Raw genomic sequence first — 10,354 nt, 5'->3', positions numbered from 1 at the left:
CACTCTACCTTGATGTATTGCCTATAGGTTTTAAGTACATACAAAGAAATACCTGCAATATTCTTGAAAGTGTGCTCCAGCTACTCAAATCAATGGTTTAGCTTACTTTTCAGTGTGAATGTCCAGCTGGCCCAGTGAACTTTGTTTCCAGTCCCTATTGCAAAATTGACTTGATATCTTAAAACCGTTTTTTCCTTAAGATCATGAGGTATCTCAAAGTTTCTGAATTTTTGTATTGAGAGACGATGGGTTTTTATGACAAAAAGGCCTTTGATAATTATGTCATCAATGCCACCTACTGTGTGACCCTGCAAAATTCAGGTAAGTCCCGTGAGCCTTAGTTTCTTCATATGGTAGATAAGGAAAAAATATCTACTTTGTAGAGTTGTTGTGAAATAGATATATTTACCGTATAGGAAGATGTTCCCATTGATTCAACCTGTATTATTTATTGAGCATATGATTTGAGAAGGCATTATATTTATGATACTCCAAACTTCTGATATTCTGGATCAGCTGTTGATTTTAAGTAATTGGATTTGAGATGTTAGACTTATCAAATAAAAATACAGGACACTAAATTAAACTGAAATTAAATTTGAATTTCTGATAAGCAATGAATAATTTTTTAGTATAAGTATGGCCCATGCGATATTTAGCCCATGTAATATTTGGCACACCCTTATACTAAAAAGTTACTTGTTGTTTATCTGAAATTCAAATTTAATTGGGCATCCTGTATTTTATCTGGCAACCCTATACTGGATCCACCTCTTCTCATTTGAACAGTAACAGTCGTTTGTGAAAGATCTCTCACACATGTGTTCCAATTTTGCCAGTGTCCTATTTTAAATGAGAAAGCTAAGCTCAGCTATATTTTCATGTAGAATCTCTGTTCAAGGCATAAAAGATTTTTAAATCAAATGGTTCTTTCCTGCAATTAAATTCCAGATATTATTTTTGTTTCATCTGTACTTCCTTTGGATTTAATCAGCCATGTTTGCAGCGACATCAGTAGAATATGGGATTTTCAGACATCCTATAAGTTAGCTGATTTTAAAAGAAAAATAACTGAGGCTTCAGCACATGGTAAGTTAAGAAGTGAGTATTTAGAGAACATTTTCTTGTCTGTGTTTTCTGACTGCTCTGTGGCCTCTGATGGTTAAAGGCTTTAAGTCACAGCTCTGTGACTCACTGGCTGGAGAGCCCTGGAAAAAGAATTTTCTCTTCCAACGGTCTGTTTCCCATCAGAACATCTATTGGTAATCATTCCCACCCACTTCGGGGACTGCTGTACTGTGATGTAGAATGGCATTTTACATACAATAGGTGGTTCTCCAGGACCACAACTGAAACAACAAAGATTTCTAAAACACAAAAAGCAGAATTGGGACATGTGCTAGAAGAGGTGAATTGAATTTGTGTCCTCTGGAAGAACCCTGAGGTGGTCCCTCTTGGTCTGGAAATGGGGCTCCTTTGTCAGACTGTTAATTAAGATCTCCACCCAACAGGTGCCCCTCTCCTATCCCCCAAGCCAGGCTCTATCCTCCCTAAAGGGAACTCTTCAATTCCTTCCTCTCTGGTGCCTGTACCTTGTCACTGGGAAGCGCCACTTCCTTTAAGCCCAAGGCCAGAGGAGTGCTGTTGTGTCCACACAAATGGAGAAAACAAGTGTTTCCCTATAGACTTTTCCATTTCTAGTGTATGTGTCACCAAGGTCCCTGTAGAGTTGTTACCCATTACCAGAAACAAATTAAATCTCTAGAAAGTGAGAGTGAAATGAGAGAAAACCATTTACTACTTGCTTTTTCTTCCCTCTATTTTCTTACTCTCAGTAACTTGAGAATATCAATACTGAAGTTCATCTTAAAATTGAATACGGCTCAGTTGCGAAAACATGGTCCCCAGGGGAAAGCAATAGAGCTGGATAAAGGCAAAAAGGAGAGGAGGAAGGAACACATTTATCTATGAAATTCCTATTTTAGAGACTACAATGGATTTGCATAGAGCTACCTTGCTTTTATGTGGCAGATTTATCCTTTAAGGTTGTGAATAATGAAATGCTTAGAAAACTGGCTTGCATCTCACTGACTGCTGTTAAAATTGGAACACTGCAGGTTCTTCATTCCTGTCCTCATTTACAGTGGCTTCTGACACTTTCACATTTCTCTACCATGGTATTTAAAGTGAATATCAATAAAATCAAGATTCCTTTAATCATGAGACTATTCATCATTTTTGTCTTCTAATCTCCCAACATTTTTCCATCCCTAGAGGCAGTTGTCCAAAGTGGGAAAAAGGAACTTGGGACAGATTACTTAGCCCTTCTGTGCCTCTCAGTCCCCTGTGCATGGGAGAATAATAGTACGCAACTGTAGATTAGGTTCTTCTGTTATATGCTTTCATGGCATATCATATTTCCCCATTTTATCACAGCCATCACTCTTGTCATGAGTAGATTAGTACCCACACTCCCAGTGAACTATACACTCCTTGAGTGAGGGGACTGTGTTTGTGTCTGTCTCTTTCATCACTGTAACCTTCACACCTAGCACAATACCTGACACATAGTACATAGTAATTAAATGTAGCTATTATTAGCATTATTGTCTAGGGATGATAAACACAGTTGCCTTGTTATTCACCATATTTGTGTTCTACAAAATCTCTGCAAGGAATAAGTTACTGAATACTGAACTATTGCTCCTAGTAGAAATACAGGGTTAGGTTCCTGCAAGCCTCTAGTCACAACATTTTTGTCAACTGATCAATATATAATGTTTTATACGTGTTTCTGCTTAAAGATGTTTTAATACATATTGTTGATTAATTAACATTGAACTCATGGCCGACAGCACTGTAAATCATTCCTATACACACTTATCCAACACATGTATGTTCTCTGTCAGGCACATCAAAATCTCTCACTTAGGAATATTAAATAGCACTTCAGCCTATGTCTAGGGTCATTTTAAACAGTGATATCATCAACAAGAAACCCAAAAATGCAAAAAACCTGGCACTAAATAGACTGAAAAAATTACACTTATTTATAGTATGAGAGCTGAAATAAGAAGGTGGAGTGTTGCCTTATTTGAATCTGCGTGTTGATGACTCAATGTTTTTTTTTTTGCTCTGATGTGTCCATAAATGACTGCAAAACCACCAGAAGTGTTGAAATAAATTCTAGCAAGTAGGTGAATTTGAAAACACAGAATTCGTCAACAGTAAAGATCAACTGTACTTGGCAAAACTTTAGTCATGCTTCATCGTCATGCTAAGCCTAAGGCAGACTTTGTTAAATGAACAAAACATTTCATCATTCATTCATTCATTCATATTGGATGATGTAGTACACCTGGGATGCAATGTAGTGCAGTGTGGTGCTTTAGATCATAGGCTTTGAAGTCAGCCTGACTGGTTTCAAATCCCATCTCTGCCATTTACAACTTCAGGCCATTTATTTGATTTCTCTGAGCCTTAATTTTCTTACTTGAAAAATGCGGGTATTAGTAGAAGTTACCTAAAAGAGTTGCTGTGAAGATTAGCTAAGAAACTCTTAGAGGATTTGATGTATAACATGGTGACTATAGTTAATAACACTGTATTGTGTATTTGATATTTCCTAAGAGAGGCATATATTAATTAACTCAATGAGAAGAATCTTTTTTATAATGTATACAATATTTCAAATCATCATATTGTACACTTTACATATCTTACAATTTTATGTGTCAATTACACCTTAATAAAGCTAGAAAAAATAAAATATAAAATAATGACAAAAAAACCCACAATATTGACCAGTACATAAAGAGTGCTCAAAAAATATAAACTATAGTAATCTTTACTGATATATCTTACAAGTTGAAAGGGCATTTCTGGGCTACTGTGCTGCTTTAAGCTCTACCAAGTCTTTAAGGCCCTGCCACAAAGCTTGAAGTCTCATAGAATTTTGATTCTTTCTGATTCTCTTTACCTCTAAATTTTGTGCTCTTCTTAGGCTGGAAACGCAGATAAGAAATTATTTCCCAAGGTTTCTTTATTTCTGTCTTTTCCTGGAGTCAAAATATTTCAGTCCTCATGGTCTACCATAAACAGAAGCTGCTGAAGTTGCATCTTTTCCTTCTTTCCTTACACCCATCTGAGCTGGTCCTAGAAGCAGAAGTTTCAGAACTGAAACTGCATAGCAAAGTCCTCCTCCTAAGACAGCTCAAACCTGAATGATCTGGCATGCTCCTACCCTAGCCAATCCTTGTTTTCCTTGGCTGTGTGAGGATATGAAAGCTGGGCCCAGAGCTAAGAACATGGAAGTGAATAAAGTGCTGGTTTAACCAAGTATCACAGCAGCACAGAGTTTTGCCTCTTGAGAACTCCTTAGACATGATCTAGCTTAATTTTCTCAGTATGCCAGACAGATCACCTCTAAGGCCCTATATTTATTTTTCAACCAAGTATTCTTGTCTGGATTCCACTGAGACTGATATTTGGAATTAAATGAGCCACAACTGGGTAAGTCCAGTTTTTGCCCCATAATATTTTCTAGCATAAAGGAAAACAAAACACCGAACAGTAGACACCAAGATGGTAACGGAAATAGGAGAGGGAGTTGTTTTTAATGTCTGAATAGCAAACTGAATTCTCCTTATACTAAGAGATGATATGGTAGAAGGAGAGTCCTTTTAGATAACTTGGATTTATTTGGAAGTTCTATTTTCATTTGTTCATGCTTCAGTTGGACTTTCTATAAAATAGGGATACATTTTGAATTATCAAATACCTTTCCAGATTATTTGAAAAATTAATATGAAGAGTTAAGCTCTTTTGCTAAAATACATTATGATTTAGAACTTGACCTTTCTAAGTTTCAATTTCCCTATCTGTAAAATAAAGCAAAGTGTAGATTATCTCTAATACTGTGTCAGCTCTAAAATGTCACAAGACGAGACTATGAGTCTATGGTTTATTGGATGTCAGAAACTAAAGATTAGACAGGTTAACTGCTGGAAGCCAGTTCTCTAGTCCTGTCAGCTCTATCTCTATGACGTTTCTCAGACCCATCTCCCTCTTTCCACTTATAATATCCATCCCTAGTTCAAGCTCCAGTCTTTCCCTCTTTCCGATCTGTCCACACACTTCTGCCAGAACTATCTTCCTTATTCCTAGCTTTGATCACATCATTCCCTGATCACAAACGTTCAGTTACTCCCTACTGAACAGATAGGATCAATTCCAAACCATTCAGCCCAGCCTTCCACAGGCTGGCCTCTAATTATGTAATTCCATTTCCTCCATTCCACCTAGTAAATTCATCTGAGATTACTCTCTATTTCTCAAATAATGCTCTTTTTCCTTCTGCTTTGGGCCCCCGTTCAAGTTTTGGCTTCTATGTGAAATGTTTCCTCCTTCCTTGCTAATCTTCTCCATCATTTATTTATTTATTAAATTACATTTCCTTCAAGTCCACTCACATCTTAAATCTTTCAGGAGGCCTTCCCTGACTCACAGAGAAAGAAATAATTCTTCTCTCTCCCATAAAGCATGTTTGTAACCATATTTTAGCACTCATTACAGAGCTGTATCAAAGTTATTTAGATGTGTTATTCATTTTAATTGGCTTATAAAATCTTGAAGTTAGAAACCATGTACTTTTCACCCCTGAATCCCCAGTAGCTCCAGCATTGAGCTTTGCACGTGATCAATAGTTGCTTTTTAAAAGTGAATTCGGGGCTTCCCTGGTGGCGCAGTGGTTGTGGGTCTGCCTGCCGATGCAGGGGACACGGGTTCGTGCCCCGGTCCGGGAAAATCCCACATGTCGCGGAGCGACTAGGCCCATGAGCCATGGCCGCTGAGCCTGCGCGTCCGGAGCCTGTGCTCCGCAACGGGAGGGGCCACAACAGTGAGACGCCGCGTACCGCAAAAAAAAAAAAAAAAAAAAGTGAATTCGATTGATTTTCTCTTAGTCACTTCAGGCTGAAAGGAGGCAGTGTAAAGCAGAGATCCCCAAAACCACATTCCCTCTCAGCTACCTGTCCAACTGATCTCTCAACAGAGCCAAGGATGCCAGGAAGCTTGGACCTCTGAGTTGGCCCCACCTGTGCCCAGAAGCCTCCCAACTCTCAGAACAGGAACTGAATGGTTGACATGCTGTGGAAACCAAGGCCTGCCCTTTGTAAGCATGAAATAAAATTGTAAGTCCCTCCTTTATTGAAAATTCTTGCTAAACCAGTTCTTTCAGGTGCACTTAATCCTTTCACTTTGAGAGGAATAAGCTCAGAGAATTAATGTTGACCATGCAAAACCTCCTCCCTCTAGCCTCCACTTGAGTCTCTCTGGATAATGAGCTTAACCTTCTGAGTTCATGGTTTCTGGGGTACACTTGCCGGTAGGAGAAAAGAAGACTTCCCTAGAAGGCTTCAGCCAAAGCCCCCTCGGGAGCAGCAACAAAATGCTCTTGTCCAATCCCTACGACTTTGACCCCTTTGGGATATTTGGGACATTTGTATTCTAGGTCTCTTTTACCCCTCACTTGGTAAGACTACGGGGATGTAGAATGAGTGGGGGAAGTGGTGAAAATGCATCTGAACAAGATTAGCAGGAGATGCTTCAAGATACTGCTTATATCACATAGAGATGCCTCTGGGTTAATAAGAAATTATCTCCAAAGTACTCTCATATGCATGCACAAAAGTGATGAGACTCTCAGATAAAGCAATCAAACCCTCAGGTGTGGCTTGTGGAATTCATTTCATTGCTTTCCAGCTGGTAGTTTACCTAAGCTGCTGTGTAGAGAAAGATGTCAGCCCATAATCACGGGTGGGTTTTTCAGGCATACAAGGCAGCATTGGGAAGGACAGGCATCCTCTCTATAGGTTTGCACATGCAAACCTTAAGAATTCTTCAAGAATTCCTTAGTCCATTGCCTGACAGGTTCTTCTTACAGACCCCCTCTTTCATCAGTGCTCAGAAATGGAGAAGTCAATCTTCATTTCAAGAGACTGAATTCTGAGAAGCCACATTCCCAGAACTATTGGGATTCAAGATTGAAAGAGACCTTAATCATAATGTAGTACAATTTAAAAATTAATCCTTTGTAAATGTAAAACCTAAGTCTCAGAGAGGACAAATGTGAGTTGTCCAAAGGCACACAGCCAAGGTTAGGGCTCAGATATCCCAACATCTAAACCTGCATTTTCTCCACTACATCACCATTCCACCAGATTTGTATGCTGGATTGTCTCTTATTGATTCTGTACTATTCTTCCCCTGCTCCCTACTCTCCACCCTTCCCCTGCTCCCTACTGTCTGTTTTCCAGAGGCTCTGAGTCTGAAATCTACATTTCTCAGAATCCCAACCAGTGAGGTTCTGGGTTAGGTTCCAACAATGAAAAGCAAGTACAAAATCTGGAAAGCAGAGGGGAAGCAGAGCCATTAAGTTTCCTGCAGCAGCAATAGGCAGTTGTATGAGTTCTGTGAACTTCAGAAGAAAGTAGATGTGACTGTCCAGCAGCTTCCAGGTGCCCTTATTAGAACTGTGCCCCTTTGGTGTTGCAGCAGCTAAGAATATCAGCGATGGTTTCCTGCAGTTCCTTAAGCTTCCTGGTTTCCAGAAAACCAGTGGTAGTTTTCCTTGACTTTTGGTCCACCCACCCCAGCTTCTAATTCCCTGTATTAAATCCCTTCTTGCTTGCAATACTAAAAATGGTTTCTGATTCCTGACTCTGCCCTGAATGATACTTCATTCTGTAAGATTGTTTCTAAATTATCAATTACACATATGGCTTTCGAGGCAAAGAACAGAGTGCAGAAAATGTCCCATGCAATGATGATGAATCAACACCAATAGGTCATTCAAAAAGACCACTTGCTTTCAAAAAGGACCAGAGCTTCTTTGACAAGGTCCAAATCATGCTACTGAGAAACGTGAGTTAAAGTTTAAGTGACCTTCATAAATAAAATGAAAGAGATTGGTTAAATTGCTTCCTTAAGACACAGCTAGTCATAGATACAGAGATGGTAACATTAGAGTGCAAATGTGTAGATCAGAAGTTGTTAAATTTTCATATGCCGTGGACCCCTTTGGCAGTCTGGAAAACCTACATAATCCCTGTTCAGAATAATGTGTTTAAATGAATTAAATAAAATGTAATTTGTTACAAAGAAAAGCAATTTAAAAACAGTTCTCAAAATACTAAAAATTTAAAATTGTATTATGAGTGAATATATATATTATATATATATTTTTTGAATTTTATTTCATTTATTTTTTATACAGCAGGTTCTTATTAGTTATTGATTTTATACATATTAGTGTATATATGTCAATCCCAATCTCCCAATTCGTCAACCCCCCACCAATCCACCCCCCACCACTTTCCCCCCTTGGTGTCCATTCGTTTGTTCTCTACCTCTGTGTCTCTATTTATGCCCTGCAAACTGGTTCATCTGTATCATTTTTCTACGTTCCACATATATGCGTTAATACATGATATTTGCTTTTCTCTTTCTGACTTCCTTCACTCTGTATGGCAGTCTCTAGATCCATCCACGTCTCCACCAATGAACAAATTTCCTTTTTCTGGTGGAGTAATATTCCATTGTACCACATCTTCTTTATCCATTCGTCTATCGATGGGCATTTAGGTTGCTTCCATGACCTGGCTATTGTAAATAGTGCTGCAATGAACATTGCGGTGCATGTGTCTTTTTGAATTATGGTGGTCTCTGGGTACATGCCCAGTAGTGGGATTGCTGGCCCATATGGTAATTCTATTTTTAGTCTTTTAAGGAACCTCCATACTGTTCTCCATAGTGGCTGTATCAATTTACATTCCCACCAACAGTGCAAGAGAGTTCCCTTTTCTCCACACCCTCTCCAGCATTTGTTGCTTGTACATTTTCTGATGATGCCCATTCTAACTGGTGTGAGGTGATATCTCATTGTAGTTTTGATTTGCATTTCTCTAATATTAGTGATGTTGAGTAGCTTTTCATGTGCTTCTTGGCCATCTGTATCTCTTCTTTGGAGAGATGTCTATTTAGGTCTTCTGCCCATTTTTTGGAATGAGTTGTTTGTTTTTTAATATTGAGCTGCATGAGCTCTATATATTTGGAGATTAATCCTTTGTCCGTTGATTCATTTGCAAATATTTTCTCCCATTCTGAGGGTTGTCTTTTTGTCTTGTTTGTAGTTTCCTTTGTTTTGCAAAAGCTTTTAACTTTCATTAGGTTTCATTTGTTTATTTTTGTTTTTATTTCCATATCTCTAGGAGGTGGATCAAAAAAGATGTTGTGATTTATGTCAAAGAGTGTTCTTCCTATGTTTTCCTCTAAGAGTTTTATAGTGTCCGGTCTTACATTTAGGTCTCTAATCCATTTTGAGTTTATTTTTGTGTATGGTGTTAGGGATTGTTCTAATTTCATTCTTTTATATTTCGCTGTCCAATTCTCCCAGCACCACTTATTGAAGAGGCTGTCTTTTCTCCATTTTACATCCATGCCTCCTTTATCATAGATTAGTTGACCATAGTTACATGGGTTTATCTCTGGGCTTTCTATCCTGTTCCATTGATCTGTATCTCTGTTTTTGTGCCCGTACCATATTGTCTTGATTACTGTAGCTTTGTAGTATAGTCTGAAGTCAGGGAGTCTGATTCCTTCAGCTCTGTTCTTTTCCCTCAAGACTGCTTTGGCTATTCGGGGTCTTTTGTGTCTCCATACAAATTTTAAGACTTTTTGTTCTAGTTCCGTAAAAAATGCCATTGGTAATTTGATAGGGATTGCATTGAATCTGTAGATTGCTTTGGGTAGTATAGTCATTTTCACAATATCGAGTCTTCCAATCCAAGAACATGGTATATCTCTCCATCTCTTTGTATCATCTTTAATTTCTTTAAATACTGTCATACTTTTCTCCATACAGGTCTTTTGTCTCCTTAGGTAGGGTTATTCCTAGGTATTTTATTCTTTTTGTTGCAACAGTAAATGGGAGTGTTTCCTTAATTTCTCTTTCAGATTTTTCATCATTAGTGTATAGGAATGCAAGAGATTTCTGTGCATTAATTTTGTATCCTGCAACTTTACCAAATTCATTGATTAGCTCTACTAGTTTTCTGGTGGCATCCTTAGGATTCTCTATGTATAATATCACGTCATCTGCAAACAGTAACAGGTTTACTTCTTCTTTTCCAATTTGTGTTCTTTTTATTTATTTTTCTTCTCTGATTGCTGTGGCTAGGACTTCCAAAACTATGTTGAATAATAGTGGTGAGAGTGGACATCCTTGTCTCATTCCTGATCTTAGAGAAAATCTTTCAGTTTTTCACCATTGAGAATGCTGTTTACTGTGAGTTTG

This window comes from Lagenorhynchus albirostris, chromosome 2 (assembly GCF_949774975.1).
Source record: "Lagenorhynchus albirostris chromosome 2, mLagAlb1.1, whole genome shotgun sequence".
In the NCBI taxonomy this organism is placed as follows: domain Eukaryota; kingdom Metazoa; phylum Chordata; class Mammalia; order Artiodactyla; family Delphinidae; genus Lagenorhynchus; species Lagenorhynchus albirostris.
This window is presented reverse-complemented; position numbering follows the sequence as displayed.